Consider the following 16,586-nt stretch of genomic DNA (forward strand, 5'->3'; position numbering starts at 1 on the left):
CCCACAGCGAATAAACACTGCAATAATAACAACCCACAGGAGACACCAGCCCAGCCTCGAGCCAGTTTAAAATTTAACAGCACCCTGCCCTTCTGGGGCTTCAAGTGTTAAAGCCGAACCTTCCATTTGAGTGCTCTTCCCTATTACGAGCTAAGGGAGGGTGGAAGACGAAGGGCAACTGATCCTTTTAAATCCCCCTCCCTCAGAGGATTTGACACTTTCCAAGCTTTTTGGGACAGAAGCTTCCGGGAGCCTAACATGCCATACAAACCCAACAAGCCCATCAGCACCTTGTTAAAGAAACTATTCAAGGAGCAGATTTTTGGCCAAAATCATCAGCAAGGCTGACCTGTTGGAGTAAACTCTTGTGCAGTGCAATGAATGGAAAGGGGCAGGAACGGCTGGCACCCAGGCTGGGTGGGAGAGCTAAATCCCACGGCTTTGCTTTCCCTTAGGGCACTGCCAGCTCGTCCCTAATGGTCCTCACGGGAGGAAGACACCTGCGTGCCCACAGCACAGTGGAAGCGTTCACAAACCCCGCTTCATTCCTTATTAATCAGCCTGCTCTGTACTGCAGGAGCTCGCACGCCGTGAGCCGTGGCAGCTGGGTGATGTAATTCTGCAGACAGATGACTGCCTGCCTGTTTGACACAGCCTTCGGACCCGTGTCTCCGAGATCACCCCCTTCCCTTTCATGCATAACAGAGTGAAAGCAGCCCCGGTCCTCTTGGTGATGGTGTCCCTCGGCTGTGCTGTTGCCAGGGAGTTTCGGTCCCTCCAAGTCTTGCTTTCACATGGGGAAAACAAAAACCACATTGCAAATGGATAAGCAGCTGCTACGAAGTGAGCCGAGGCAGAGGAGGATACGGCTTCTTGTAACTAGAGACAAGCAAAGATTTGGGCTCTACATTGAAATCCGGCATCCATATTCCCACTCCAAGGGTTTTGTCATCCCCTGGAATTACTTAGAGCCTGTAGCCATAAAAAAGTCTTCCTCCTCCTCCTCCTCCTCCTCCAGTGTTGCCAACCACTGTGTTTGACAGCAATCCACAGGTACTAAATAGAAAGGGTTTCCCTCTTCTGCTGGGAGGGAGTAACAAATATCCATGGGGTTATTCCAAAAACCTGAGTCAGTACCAGTGCCAGCAGGGAATTGCCATTCCCTCACAGAACATTGCTTTGGAGAGCAATCAGCCAGGAAAATCTCCAATGGCATCCGTTCACTGCGGTCAAGTCATATCCAAATTTAAACACAGAGATAAAAAAAAAAAAAAGATCCAGTTTTTAAGTGCCATTTCTAAAAGAAGAGAAAAGGACCCTTGTAGCTAAAGAAACAGTGCAGGGAACAGCTCTGTCCTGCGCCAGGAAAATTCAACCAACCCACTAGGAAAAGTTTACGTGGTTTTGTGCCTGTGCCTGCTGCCCTCAGTGCCTTTTTGTTTTGCCTTTCTTCCCCCTATTGCCTAAATAGATTGAAAAACAAAGATGATTATTTTCTCCTTTAACAGAGCACAGCAGATTTGTGATAGGCTTTTTCGGTTTTGTTTGCATGTTTGTGTTTTTTGTTTTAGTTTTTTTTTCAATTGCTCTATGATCCATGGTATCTTTACATTTAACTTACCTGTTCTGCACACTTATTCTTTATGCTTCACAAGCTCCTGTGAGCCTGAGCAATGCTCCATCTCTGCAGGCAGAGCCATAGGTCCTGAGGCCTCAGTGCTTCCAGCTGCTTTTCCCATCAATATTCCCATGACCCTGTGCAGGCTTTGTGCTCCTACAGCAAAGTTACAGCTCCATGGGTAGGCTGGAGCAAGGCAAGAACCTTCTCCCCACCCTTATTTAGGGCACATGAACTTCAAGTCCAGTCTCATGAATAGAAACTTCACCCCTTTTTTCATCCCTTTGACAGGTGGCAGTAGGTGATAAAACAAGTCAGAATGAAGTTCCCACCTGGACTTCCCCTTCCCAGTTGACCCAAGTACAGGAGAGCACTGTCCCTTGAACCTGGATAGTGTTAAACACACACAGAAAAAAAAGAGCAAAGGAAGTTTGTGATGGCAAAAGCAGCTAAATGCAATTTGGGACAACTTTGGTGGAGTTATGTGCAGCTGATGAATTATCCATTCACATCAGTCTTAGTCTTTTATTGACTTCCACTCTAAGAACCTGATTGCATGTGGATTAGCTTGAAATACCCAAATAATACCCAGGCTCCTTAGAGTCAGAACAGAAAACAAAAATTCAGCAAGGGAAAGCCAGCAGGATAAATACCCAGGTGGTTTCCAAAGGCTGTACCATCCGGATTTCTATTCTGTGAGGAGAAGGAGGGGGAGAAAGAGCTCTCAGAAAATGTCTTTGTAGATACATGTACCACTGTCAGGGAGCAGAAGAGACAGCTACTGCAGATCTGTTTGATGTACAGTCATGTGAACAACACAGCACTCAATGCTGATAAGGAATAAGCCTACACAACAGTGATCTAAGGAGAATGTCACTTTAAAAGGCAACAGAAAACTTGATGTGTGGCAGACTCATGCTTCTCCTCACATTATTGACTGCAGATCCAGAATAACGAGTAATAAAATGAACAAAGGTTTGCTACCAACATAATAGGAAAAGATGATCCCAAGTGGATTCTCAGGTTTCCTTGCATGTTATCTTCTATGCCAAAATTAATGGAACGAGGCTTAGCTGAATTGCTGCTCCTCTCTTCAAAGTTGCTCATATGAAGTTCACATGAACAAAGAATTCATCTGTCTGCGATGCCAGAGGACAAGAGCATCAATCTGCTTTTAAATCTACAATGCAGTATTGCTCCTAGACAGGACTTTTGATTAGGCATACAGGAAAGGAGACACACACACACACAAAGTCCCTGGTGATAGCTAAGGAAATTAAAGCTTTGATCATTTTCAGTCTCTGAACCTTCCACAAAACAAGGTGAGTTATTGTGCAGATGCATAAAATGCCTAATTCTGCAGGCTGGCAGATGTCTGTCCTGACCAGAGCTTTAAAACATGAGCTAATCCATAATTTGCATTCAGATTGGTTACACCTGATTGCAGCCAATATTTGTAACATTCTGTAGAGTGAGCAGTAAAGTTCAGGGAACAAAAAAAGAAAAGAAAAGAAAAGAAAAGAAAAGAAAACAAAACAAACAAAAAAAACCCCACAGTGAACTCTCATGAAGTTATGAGAGACCACTCTGTTTCATGGCACACACCACATTGACATCTGCTGTTACCTCAGCTCCAAGGGCTCCAACCCTCAAGCCCTGACCCCCTGGGTGGGCTCAGGGCAGTGAGAAGCATCACTGAGGTCCATGCTAAAACCAAAAAACCTCATTGTCCTCTGAATTCCCACCGGCAACCAGCTGCAGTCCCACTTCATCTTGCTTCACCCAGACACGTTTCTCCTTTCTGTACAAATCTGCATGAAAATCTTCCCATTTTGCTCAAGTTAGAAGCCAACAGCACACAATTACACTGCCTTTAAAAATAAACTTAAGAACTGCTCAAAGGTGCTGTTTTGTAGGCGGTTTCATGAGCATGAACAACAGGATTACTTGGGAATTAGGACTTTCAGACAATGCTGAAGGCTGCATATCCCCTACAACTTTATTTTTTAAATTCTTGTCATGAACCAAGCCTGTCAAGCTGTGAGCATTAATGCAATTAACCCCAAATAAAGATGAAGTGACTTTTCAGAAATCGGTTTTGCTACACTCTGGCCCTTAATTACCAACTTACATATAAAGTGAAAGGCAGACATTGGGCACCCTTTCTTTGATGTTCTAACCTCTCAGTACATAAGATGCTTAAGCAGCAGCACCAGTGCACAGGATAAATCTGTAATCCAACCTGCCCTGATCGAAAGCTTTAGACGCAAGATTCAACTTCTGATAAAAGTGTTTGCAAACCAGTTTGGTTCCTCGAGATTATCAAAAAGAATTAATCATAATGTGCCTCTAACTAACCTACTCAATCCTTTGTATTAGCACAAAGTTGGGGACCTCTCAGAAATTAAGTCGACACTTCCACAAAGATTTATTTACTGCCATTCACATTATCAAACTTTAATTTAAAAAAGAATGAAAGGGCCATGCTACACTCCTTTAAGGCTAACAACAGCATCCGGTGTAGCTATTTATCAGGTTCTACACCAGGAATTTCAATTCCCAGCTTTTGCCCACTGAGCTGCACCTATGTCAAGTGCCTGATGCAGCTGAAAGCCACAACTACACCCCAAATGATCCACGGCTCCAGAGGGAGGCTGATACCTAATGCTCTCCTCTTTGGATGGGGCACAGCCTCTAATAAGCTTATTTAACAGCAGCTTTACATATTTCTAAATGAGGTGCTGATGTTTTCCCTCCTCTCACAGAGCCTAGGCTGTACTATATTGCTCTACGCTAATGATATAAACATAACACCATGACAAACACATTTTTAAAGATGAACAGCCACTGTGCCAGAAACACGAATCTCCTGCAGTCTGGATCCCATAGTAAACTAATTAGCACTTCACATCAGAAATGAAGTGCCACAGTCTTTTAACTTTATAAATGATTAAGCAGCTGCTGTCTGATTCCTCAAACAGCAAATTTCATACCTGCCATACCCAGAACTACAAAATCAGGTCAGGTTCAAAACAAGGCAGCAGATGCTCCAGTTTCACGAGTCAGGGTTTATCAGCTTGCACTGCCACGCTATCACCATCAGAACAACATCACCCAGTTTTTCAGAACACAAACCCAGTTCCTCCAGTACCCCATGGCCAGTGCAGCAGGGCTGTAATTTGGCACAGCTCCACTGGCTTCAGTGAAACCTCACGTGTCCAAACTCACAATCAGGTGGGGATGCTCAAGGAGGCTACGTGACACCTGGCAGCAGGGAGCAGGACTTCTGATGCAGGTCACCATTAACATATACCTGCATACAAATTGTATTTAAATTTTTATAAACACATATTTCTAAGCTGGGAGAGAACTTTACAGCCTCAAAGTCGGTTTGCACTGAAAAGATACCTGGTAGGGAGAAACACCAGCCCAGACTTGTGGGGAGAGAAGGATGAGGAAAAGGCAGAAAAGAGTTTGATCTCCAGCTGAAAGAGGATTTGTCTCTATCACACACAACAGAGCCTGTGAATGCTTTCCAAATACACATTTATGTCCTTTCTCAGCTGCATGGGTGATGGTCAGCAGAGCAGGATGGGGACTGGCAGGAAGGCTGACATCTACCCAGCCACCAGCACCACTGTCTGCACCTCTCTGGGCACAGAGACCTGCCCAGGGACACAGCACAGCAGGTCAGGATGTGACACTGCCTTCCCTGCTCCAGGATAGGGCAGGACCCTGGAAAACCACCCCTCTTGTTCTCAGCTTGGTGGGAAGGGCTTCCTTCTCAAGGAAAGCTCCCTCAGGAGGGGAGAGCCATCACCAGTGCCATGGGAAATCATCCTGCTACTCCCAAGTCACATCTGGAGGAAACGAGAGATCAAACAGCACAGGGTGGAAACGCGGAGCATCCTCAGAGCTGCAGAGATTGGCGCCACCACCACCCTCCCAGAGAGGGCTTCACCCAGAGACAGAGCTACCAGAGGAAATGATTCACCCCAACCAGCCCCCTGTGAGAGGGAGGACACCCCGACCCCCTGCTCAGGGCAATCCTTCTGGGAAGCATCCAGGGGAAGTGACGGCACAGTGGGGAGAGACTGGGGCTGCCTTTGGAAGCTGAGGCAGGAAAAGCAATTTCTCTCCAAGCTGCTGATTTCACCTTCCTGAAGGTGCTGATTTCACCTCTGCTTCCTAACTAGGTCCCAGCCCAGAAGCAGGTCACTGTCACTCCCATGCAGGCTGTGCCGTGCCTCCTACCCCAACACCAGCCCTCAGAGATGGTCCTCAAGACTGAGAGGGGACGAGGGACCTCCAAAAAGGGACTGAGACACTGCAGAACAAAGGGACAGGCAGCTGTCACACCCCATGAAAACAAATTATAGAGAGAGACAAACACCCTCCACACCTCCAATCTCAGTGGTCTTGCACCTCTACCTCCCCCAGACTGGCAGGGGGAGTAATAAAATGGACAAAATACTTTCAGCATCTTAGTTTTGGAGGCAAAACTGTAACATCTGTGCACTGACACACCATGCTGACAAAATTTCTACCTCCTGTGCCCAATTATTCAGGTGAGTCAGTAGAGTCCCTTCACCTTCCACCCAGACCTGCTGCAGCAGCTTCCCAGCAGCTGGGATAATTCCAAATCCCTCTCTGTGGCTGGACACTCCTCATGTCCATGGCCTTACTGGAGCCATGAAATGCTTCAGGGTCTTATCAGAGAAGTGGCAGGTTCAAAGTCTGGAGGACCAAAGAAAGGGTTCCAGGCAGGTGACACATCCAGCCCCACTGGTTTGTCCCACACTCCCCTGGCAGCAGGAGGGTTTCCTCCCCAGCTCTGGTCACTCAGGTGGACACAGACAGGTGCCACACCTGCTCAGCCTCCCTCAGGCACCACCATGGATGCTGCCACTGCCCTGCTAATGTCCCAGACAAAAATGGGGCAGCGTCTCCTTCAATTTTGAGTCGTCAAGGAGTATTAAAGGGAGCCTGAAGAAGCCAGGTAATTGCTTCTGGATGAAGTATTTCACAGTAGATAGAAGTACGTGAGGAGCGTGAAAAGCCACGGCTGCCCCAGCTCTATGATTATTTTATAGCCTCATTAATCTGTGGCAAATGGGGCAGAATTACTACATAACCTAAATACTGGGCAGAGATCTACAGCTCTGTAAGAGGAAGCATAAATGAGATAGTAAAGTTTCAGCATTTTGCATGATATATATGGACACAAAGACAAAAATAAGAACCCAAACCTACCAGTTTCCTGACAAGAATCTTTTAAAGGGTGAGAATAAGTGATATCTAACCCTTATATCCTCAGTGCATTCATTTTCTTAGGATGAGTAACTCAGGATGCTGTAGCCTCCAGAAAAATCCTGACTCAGAGCAATGCTCTGCCCTTGGTTAGACTTCATGGGTCATGCCTAGCCCAGGGAAGGTGTACACCTAGGAAAGGACTTACCCTTCCCTATGTACCTGCCCAGATGACAGAGTCCAGACCACTGGATTCCATCAAACATGAACCAAGAAAACATCTTGGATGCCTTGGTGCTTCATCTCCCTATCCCCAGTTCCAGGCCACAAACCTAGCAGAGCAGGAATCATTTCTGTGTCCATTCAGCATCTGGCACAGCAGAGCCCCACTACTGATACAAGCATTCCATCAAAATCCTTATTTAAAGTAACCCATCCCCGTGGCTGCTGGCTGGCAGAGGCTGGCAGGGATGAGGGCAGCAGCACAGCAGAGCAGCTGATGCTCTCCCAGGGCCACCAGCAGTGACTCCATCTCCCCCAGGCCCCAGCCCCACCACTCCAGCATGCCCAAGAGAACGGTCCTGTGGACATTTTTACCTGGGACTTGATCCTGCCCAACCTGAAGGCAACAGATCTTGTTGCACCTGCCATAGGTGGGGTCAGTTCAGACCCTTTCAAGGCAGAGCTGTGCATTTTTCCAGCCAGGGGAGGAGAATCACTAACCAGTGGGAAGAGAGCAGTTGTTAATAGAAGAGGCAAAAAGAAATTGATACTGTAAGTCCGTATAATAAATTGCCAGCACTTTCGGTGCTATGGACTGGTGTTTTCCGTGAACACAGGTGTGCTGCAATTGCACTTCCAGAGCTAGGAAACACAACAACAACATTTCACAATGTCTCATCTGTTGCTACAACAATTAGTGCCTCATTTTATTAACAAAGTACCTGTACAGTGCTTATTTTCTCTGGACAAATAAACGGGCAATAACCATCTAAAATTGGAAAGGAGGCAAGCTGGGATGTTTTGTTGTTAGACCAGATGAGCTCTGGTGTAAAGCATCTCTTGAAGGTGAGCCTGGGTTCAGGGTGTTTGGCTGTGGAGAAGGAAACAAGCTGAGCAGCTCATGGCATTTCCCCAGAGGGGTCACTTGGTGGCTGTGGGGGGTGCGAGGGGCAGCTGCTCCAAAGGAGAAGGAGAAAGAGCAGCCATTGAAAGGATGTTTTCAACCTCAGAAGGCATCCAAAACAAACAAGCAGCGTGCCATGGGCTTGTTCCAAAGCCCATTGAGATCAGTGGAAAGCCTCCAGCTGCCCTCAATAGGCTCAGGGGGAGGCCGGGCATGCCTTGGGAGCCCCAGGCGCTGCCCCACCAACAAACACACCCACCCCAGTGGGGGCTCTGCACCTCCTGCCACTTGTTCTGTTCTTCTTAGCCCCGGCAGGCAGTTTGCAGTCATTAGATATTCAAGCCACCCAAATTGTATTGAATATACTTCTATAAAAGTAGAATTTTTTCTGCCCCAGCCCCAGGTCGTGAATCCATTGCTGACGTCGCTGTGGTCCACAAGATCTGCACCAAAAACCTGAACCATAACTCTGCCTCTGTGCCCCCCAAGGTTCCTTCTGGAGCCACCACACAGGTCAGTCCTCCCCCAGCTGCCACCTCATGTTTGCCCTGCAGCTTTCAGGAGTTGGGACAAGAAATCTGCACTGATACCACAGAAATTCCAAGTTCTTCTCACCAGGGCAGGTCAAGGTCAGACAACACATTCTGCACCTTCAAGCTGAGCAAAGCTCCTTCATAAGCCACGAGTCCTGATTCAGTTTTCCCTCCCTTTTTATAAAGAAATCTCCAAGAAAAACCCTGACGCCAGCAGCGGTATCAGATGCCGCAGGGTGGGAGCACGGGCAGGGTGGGAGCCGTGACGTTGGGAAATGTCAGAAACACAAACAATGAGAGAGGAAGAGGGAGGGAAAGGCGGAGGGCACGGCTGGGATGGCTGAATCAGCCCGTTGAGGTCAGCAGGACCTCACCCCTGTGGGAAACAGGGTGAGGCGTTGGGCATGGAGCCCCATCCCTGCCAGGTGATGCTCACCCACACCTCGCCCCGTTCTCACAGCCCCACCAGGCACAAGGGGCACTGCAGCTTGCCAGCACATCTGTCCCCACAGCTGGTGGCCATGGCCAGATCCTCAGGAAAAACTATGCAACCCCTTATCCCAGTTCTTGTGGAGGGTGAGGACAAAGGTGCAGAGGCAGGGGTGTCACCTCAGCCCAAAACAGAGTCACTCGATGGTAAAGCCCATTCTCCCATTTTGCCAAAGGACTGTTGATAAAACAGGTTGTTAAAACTCATCTTAATATACTTTGGATCCAGTATTTGGTTCTGGTTTTTAACTCCTTTTAACTTTTCCCCCATCACCTTGGCAAAAAGGGAAGCAGAGCAGACATGCTGGGAGTGGGGCTTTAGCCCAGCCAGGCTCCCCACAGTTTCCCAATCTCAATTCTGGACATCGTGCAGCAGCATGAACTCCTCAATGGGGATCAATCTGAGTCCATTCATACACTTTGAAAGTTATTCCTGCTCTAACGGGCACAAATGAGAATTCTGCATTCGTTAACAATCATCCCAGGCAGTAACTTCAAGTCTCCCCCTCGCTTCCAATGGAAACAATGCAGGAATGAGTAGTACCTGTTGGCAGAGAAATTTTTAAATAGATAGATAAGAGGGGCGAAAATGGCTTCCTAAAAGAAGAAATCCCATTGCTTCCCTCTCCCCGCCCCCTTGAGATATAAAGCACTTGAAAACTGCCCTTGTCATTATCAGAGCTGTGATTCAATCAGCATTCCATGGTCCTAATTAGCGGGTATTTGTTTTCATGGGTGTGATTCCTCACTTGCCAAGACTGCAGAATTATAATGCATTTTCCCCTTCCTCCTTGGAGAGGACATAGGCAGGGAAAGGAAGCCATTTGGAGCAGGAAGAGGATGCTTGGAAGTGGAGCTGGGGTGCTTATAGTAGGCCCTTTCGGAGGTCAGAGGATGAAACTTTTTTTTAAAAAGTCTTCTGTTCTCATTCACATCGATGGGCCAAATTGTAGCACAAAAGGCCCTTTGCCAGCCTGTCTGTTTGGGCAGGTCACTCTGTCCTGCCCAGCTGGTCCTGGAGGATGCTCCCCAGAGAACCCTACTCCCATTCTGTGCACATGGCTGCAAGGGGACAGGGGACATCCAGCCCAGGGAAACCAGAGCACCTGGTCCTCCCTACAGGTCTACACCAGAAGGAAGAAGAACTTCCAGCTCCTTCTGACTGGACCCTGCTACACCCAGTTTCATTCCCTCCTGCCCCATATATCTGTTCCTCAAGGCAGGCAGTAGGTTTTGGGTGGGAACAACTAGGACTAGGGTTTTGGAGGGTAAAGAAAGCACAGCTGAAGGCTGAAAGGGGCTCAAATAGATACACAGATAGACAGGACTGTCCCCCTCATCACAGCCCTGTCCTTCCCACCCTCCCCAGGCACTCAGGGGCCTTGGCAGGGACATGGGGGTATCTGTCCCTTCTGCACGGAGATAGCAAGCTCCTTCAGCACACAACTAACTCGTGGCTAACTCATTCACACAGGAGGGGAAAATAAATTCTGGGGTTCAAAACCAAATCTTGCTGGTGCTACAATTTCAAATCCTCAGGGAGTTAAAAAAAAAATAGAGTTACACTGAACATCCTCTCCCCCTTCCCATGCTGCTGAATGTTAAATCAAATAATGCCTCCCCCCACCAAGAACACAGCAGCCACGGGAATATAATTCCTGCTTCTGTATTGCCAAGTGATGCACTAGCCTTACAGCAGGTAAAATTGTAGCACAGCACCATCTGTTTCTCAATATGCTTGCTGCCAGCTTCCATTGCAAGGATTTACTCCCACAGCCCTTCCAAGGCAGAGCTGAGCTGTTGGGAAGAGCATCTGTCACAAGAGAAAGGGATCTGCAACCTGCCCACTGCCTATTTGGGACACGACCTACTGAAAGGTGGGGACAGAACATTTATTTTCTGTCGTACAGCACAGGCTCACAGTGCCAGCTCCAGTGAATAGCCCTTGATGATGGTACACATCCTTAAAATATTGCAGGGGAAGGCACATTTTCCAGCTGTTTGTGCCTTGTGCCAGAGCACATTTGGATCAGCAATTTCTCTTCTAAATATTCCAAGGGTTACTGCAAATTTTCCACTATGATAAAGTAGGAGAAAAGCAGCCAACAGTTGCACATCTTTAGATTGCAATTTAAGGGACTTGTACACAAGTCCTTGTGAAAACCTCAGACGTCAGTCAGGCACCTTCCAACTTCTTGTGTGTAATGGCTTCAGGCAGATCTCAGTGATCAAAGCGCCAGGGAGCCGAGTACAGAGCAGACCCCAAGGGTGACCATTCCCAGGGGGAGCTCAGGGGGTGCAGAGCCCTCCCAGGGCTGCTCCATCTGCAGCTCCCTTGAGTTCCTGCTGGACAGACCTGGCAGGCAACAGAACAAAACCCACCCTCCAACTGGAGCCAAATTCCTGCTGTTCTGCCTGCAGAGCAGCTGGTGGGGCTCTGTGCTCAGCAAGGGAGCAGAGCCCTCGACAGCTGGAGCAGCTCTGGCTGCTGCTGCAGCAAGAGTTTTGGGGCTGTGAGGTTCTGGTACAGGTTGCAGCACCCAGCCCAAGCCAGGGCAGCATTCCCACATGGTTAATCCTCCATCCCCATGGTCAACATCATGTCCAAATGGACAGCTGACCCACCAGCCAGCCCAGCACTGGGAACCACAGCAGGAGCAGGTCTGCCATGAGCAACATCGATTCGAAATAAACTTGGGAGAACTCCCTGAATACCCTTCCTGCACTGTCACTTCTGACCCAAGCTCCCAGGAGCACCTCCACCAACCACAGCGACATCCCCCCAACTCCTAAGGTGGTAACAGTCTCCCAGGTTCAATTAACTCACCAACACAGAGAAATTCCTCTCACCTGAGACTCAGGAGACGGGCACCTCCTGGAAGGGAAAGCTGCTTGCACACCTCACCCTCTGCCACACGCCATAAAACCCTCCTTAAATCTGGATCCGGACACTGGCTCCCGACCTTGGCTCTCCTGCACAGCCTTGTCCAGGCTGCTGTCGCTGGCCAGGGGCTGCTGGGCTCACACCAGGGCACCCGGGCTGGTGGCTGCAGGCAGGGGAATTCCTGCAGCACCGGGAGAAGCGGCCAAGCACCTCCCAGGGCAGCCGGGACAAGAGAGCGCCTGTCAGCAGACGAAAGCAAGGAGCAAACTGGTTCAGCCTGTTGCTGCCTCTGCTGAAGGCCAGCCCGGCACTGGAGGTGTGTAAGTCATGTGTTTGCTCCTGCTCCAGCTTGGAAAAAAAAACTAAAAAAAACAACAAAAGAACAAAACAAAAAAACCCCAAGTGGTTTTGTAGGATTTAAGACTTTCGCCTAACTGCTTTCAAGGAGGTTATTTGATGACTGAAATAAGGACAAAACAAGACCTGGAACTTTGATGCCAAAGTTGTAGCAAAACAAAACCCTTCCTCCTCCCAGGTTTTTTTACATCTAAGCACCTTCTCTTCTACAGCCCTAATTTTATTGATCAGTCAGGAATGGCCAGTCTTGTTTCCACTTCTCTTCCCTCCAGCCCCATCTATGTCACAGGCTGTAAGAAATCAAGACAATGGCATCACTTTACAAACAACCTGCCCTTATCTCCCATAGAAGGGAAGGAGAGGATCCATCGATGTTTCAAAAAGATCCAGCTGATCTGGAAGTACAACCTGTTATACTCTTCTTATACCTTAAACACCTCAACTCCCATGGTTGCAGGTTTCAACAGCTGCTTTGTTTACCTAAGGGATGCACCACAACACACAGCAACCAGCTCTGAACCAGCACAGAGCCAAGAAAAAGGCAGATTCCAAGCTGAGCCAGCCTGGCACAGGAGCCACTGGCCCACCTCTGGCTGTGGGACTCCCCTTCAACACCATGAGAAACACAATCTCACTCCAGTTCTTCAAGACAGCCCCAATGAGCTCAGATCTTGGCATACTTTTTCTCATTTCTCCCAGTTAAAATGACTTCCTAGGGAGAAATCATTGGACACCTCATTTTTCATCCCCACAGCACTGTTGGTGCCTGTCCTTTGCTGCATTTCAGCCCTCCAGTAGAGACCTGCTGCTGTTTGGGGAGAGATTCACCTACTTCACTGTGCATCCCAGAGGTGTGTGTAAAACCAGCACCCCCAAAGGAGCCACTGCCTTGCCTACAGCATCCAGAATGCTCCACCTGGAGATTCTGGTATTTAGGATTTAAAACATCTTAAAGCATCTGTGCATGAGTGCACTTCTGGCCTGTTGTTGGACTGCTCTGCTGGGAAAAGGCTCATCAATTCGTACTCACAGTTCTCCAGCCTTTGCTCATCCTGAGTTTTATATACCATGTGTGGATTTCATCCTTTTCATGATTTCTCTCTTTCTGCAGTGTCTTCGTGGGACACTACAAGGCAGAATATCTATTTTCCCTTGCAAAAATCTCATGCATCCTAAATGGAAATGTTTTTCCAGATTTCTACCCACAGTCACACAGAACCACCTCCTGGAACAGCAGACATGGATTAAGACCCCGGTGCAGACTGAACCACAGCACAGCTCCATGGTGACAGTCCTGTGCCCCCCAGCCCGGCAGCCACTCCTGCTGCATGCCTTGCTTCAGCCCAGATGCAAACCCCTCCCTGCTTAGCATCTTTTAGGTTGATCCCTGCATAATCCTTCCCTCCATTAGGCTAATGAATGAAGTGTTTCCAAGGAGCAGAAACACAACTTGTTACCAAATTACAGGAGTCTGGCTGCAGCAGATCCTTTAAACAAACCCATCCTGACTAAGCTCTCCTAACCCTGTTTACCCAATCTCCCTCCTACAGCCCTTGGGTATCCCCAAAAAGCAGCAGCACTTTGCTGCTGCAGGACCGGTCTTTCCATGGCCCAGGGCACTGACGACTGTTTCAAGCCTGCCCTTATGCAAGGAATCTGTCCAATTCCCCTCCTGGGTGAATTCTGCCCTGGCTCCCCTCCTGCATCCACACACCTGTGCTTGGAGAGGGCAGCTCCAGCATTAAAAACATCCAGCTGCTGCCAAAATCTCCTGCTCTCCCTGGCTTTTGTCCTCGGCAGCTGCAGCATGCATTGCTTACAGTTTTGGGGGCTCTTACACATAAAACTCAAGCCTAGGGGAGCTGCCCACGCTGCTCGGGCAGCCTCGGCCCCCAAGGACTCCAGGGTTGCCAACCTCATCTCAAAAACTGTATTTTTAATCCCATAATCACAACGATGATGGTGGCAGCTGGCAGGATTTGCACCCGTTTCAACCCTCCTCACACAACGTGCACACCACGATTACTGCAACGTGCAAACAGCCAGAGAAACACAGGACAAAAAAAAAAAAACAAAAACAAAAACAAAAACAAAAACAACCCATCCTGAAGTATTTCAGCCCTATGGACACGAAGCCAAACCTTTCCCAGTGGTGTGGCTGGCACAGAGGGATGCCAGCACCCACCATGGTGGTGCCCAAAGCCCGTCCCAGGAACAGAGGGGCTCCCAGCACCAGGCACAGCAGCACAGGGCACACGCTGCCCCAGCACACTGCTGCACTCCTGCAGCCCTCAAAAGCCTCCCCACTATTTTACTACATTTAATTAAATTTTATTTCTTTTTTAAAAATTTTATTAATGGATGCCACGCCCCCACAGACGCCTTCCCACCTCCCGCGGTGGCGATGCTCTTCAGGAAAAAGGCGAATTTACCCCGTTGTCTCTCCACACCCACTAATCCCGGGATTAGAGCCCCACCGGGAAGGCAGAGCATCACCAGGCTGAGGTGAAAAAGGATCACCGCACCGATCCAAACCTTGGTGACGGAGAGCGGCGGTGGCCGAGCTCGGCTCCCGCAGGGATTTTATTCCTTCCTTTATCCCGGGCAGAGCCTCACTAGAGGGCAGCCAGCACCCGGCTCCACACCCCGAACCTCCGCGGAACAGAGCACAGGAACGGCGCTGAGCGAGGGCAGAAGGGACAGCGCTGAAAGCCCGGGAAACTTAGATTTTAAGATTTTTAGTATATAGTAATATATACGGATTTAAGGCGTTGGCTAAGTCCTTCTCCTTCATGGGTTCGGATGTTTTTTTCCTAATTGGGTGAAGAAGGTCCGCATTTTGGACCTTGGGTGGTCAGTTATTGGGTTAAAAGTATAAATAATATAGGTGTAAAAGTGTAAGTAATATAGGTGTCCTTTCATAATTGGACAATTTGTGTCATAATTGGACAATTTGTGCTTAAAAGACCTCGGAAAGAGTTAGAGAGGAGCCGTTTTCTATCTTGTCAGCTAGAGCTCGCAACTTGTGAGACTGTATTAGAGATAAGGACTAATAAACATCTGAGTCGGAACACAAAAACCTGCATTTCCTGTGCATTAATCCCAGCTCTAACATGAAGAAAAGATAAGAAAGTTCGATGAAGGAGAAATAAAACACTTTATTAACCCTGTTCTGTGCATGTGGTACGGGTCAGACAAGGGCTGGGACTCTCAGAGGGACATTCCTTTCTCCCAGCGCCCTGACTGCTCAAACTCCCTCACCAACTCCAATACTGAACCCTGCTTTTGATGGTTTTCCCCACGAAAGCGCCAATATTTACTGAATAATGCAGGGGTTTCAGCAGAACCTCTAAATTTGTCTCCTCAACCCCAGGAGAAAGAGGCAGAGAGTTATTTGGCTACCTACAGAGGGGGAAAACAGCAATTCATAAAAAAATCCCAACAATTCACGCACAAAACCCCCCACCCCCCCAAAACCAACAAAAAAATCCCAAACAAACAAACCCCACCAGACCCTAATTTTGTTTTCCTGCTTATACCAGACAAATATAAACCAATGAACCAACAGCACCACAGGAAAAACTCCCCTTTCCCATGGGAATACCCTGGACCTCACTGGCTACATTCCTCCACGCCAGAAGCAGCGAGATCAAACCCCAATGCTGGGAGACCTGCTCTGCATTTGAGGTATTTACAGTAAATGCTCACTATGGTGTAACTGCCTTTGTATGGCAACAATACCGTATCCTATTAGGAAATACCATGGGAACAGGGATTTAAGGTAGATCGTGTGAGTTCTCACCAGGATTTAATAACCTCCACTGGGACTGATTTGCTTAGATCAATAGTTAAACAGATCAAATATTCCCAGTGGGGCCTTTTCTGATGGCATGTTATTTATGTGAGGAACCAGAAATCTGATCCAAAACTTCCTGGAGCTTTTCCAGGCTGGGTCAGTCCCTCCAGTGCCTGGTTCTGGAGGGGCTTGAACCCAGGACAGTCCTGTGGATGACCCCATCTCACAGCAGGGACTGCCCTTCAGTCACTTCTCCACATTTTAACCAACCAAATTCAGTTTTATTATAGATAAAAGTCTTCACAAATTGATCTCTGTTAGAAGAAAATTGCTCTCAGAGTAGAAAGGAACATAATTTAAAATACACTGCCAAAAAAGAACATTGGTTTTTAAGAAGATGACAGTTTTCCTCCTTGTAAGTTGCTCTCAAACTCTTCAAGGCCATCATAGTCCCAGTTCCAAACCCAGACCCCAAATGTCAGATCCCAAATCTCTCCTTGCTTTAAGGAGTGGAACACATGGTATCCAAGAAC

The 16,586-nt window shown here is 48.1% G+C and overlaps 1 protein-coding gene across 1 annotated transcript in view; it reads right to left on the reverse strand.

Moving 5' to 3' along the window:
* Positions 1-11,886, reverse strand: part of FRMD4B (FERM domain containing 4B) — a 98,320-nt gene extending 86,434 nt beyond the window's left edge. Inside the window, exon 1 of the mRNA XM_066195288.1 lies at positions 11,867-11,886. The gene's annotated coding sequence lies outside the window, so the exon portion shown is untranslated. The remainder of the gene's footprint in view (positions 1-11,866) is intronic.
* Between the last annotated feature and the right edge of the window lie 4,700 nt (positions 11,887-16,586).

The sequence above is a fragment of the Chamaea fasciata genome, unplaced genomic scaffold (assembly GCF_029207755.1).
Source record: "Chamaea fasciata isolate MVZ Bird 193981 ecotype frontalis unplaced genomic scaffold, bChaFas1.0.hap1 SCAF_13, whole genome shotgun sequence".
NCBI classification, from domain to species: domain Eukaryota; kingdom Metazoa; phylum Chordata; class Aves; order Passeriformes; family Sylviidae; genus Chamaea; species Chamaea fasciata.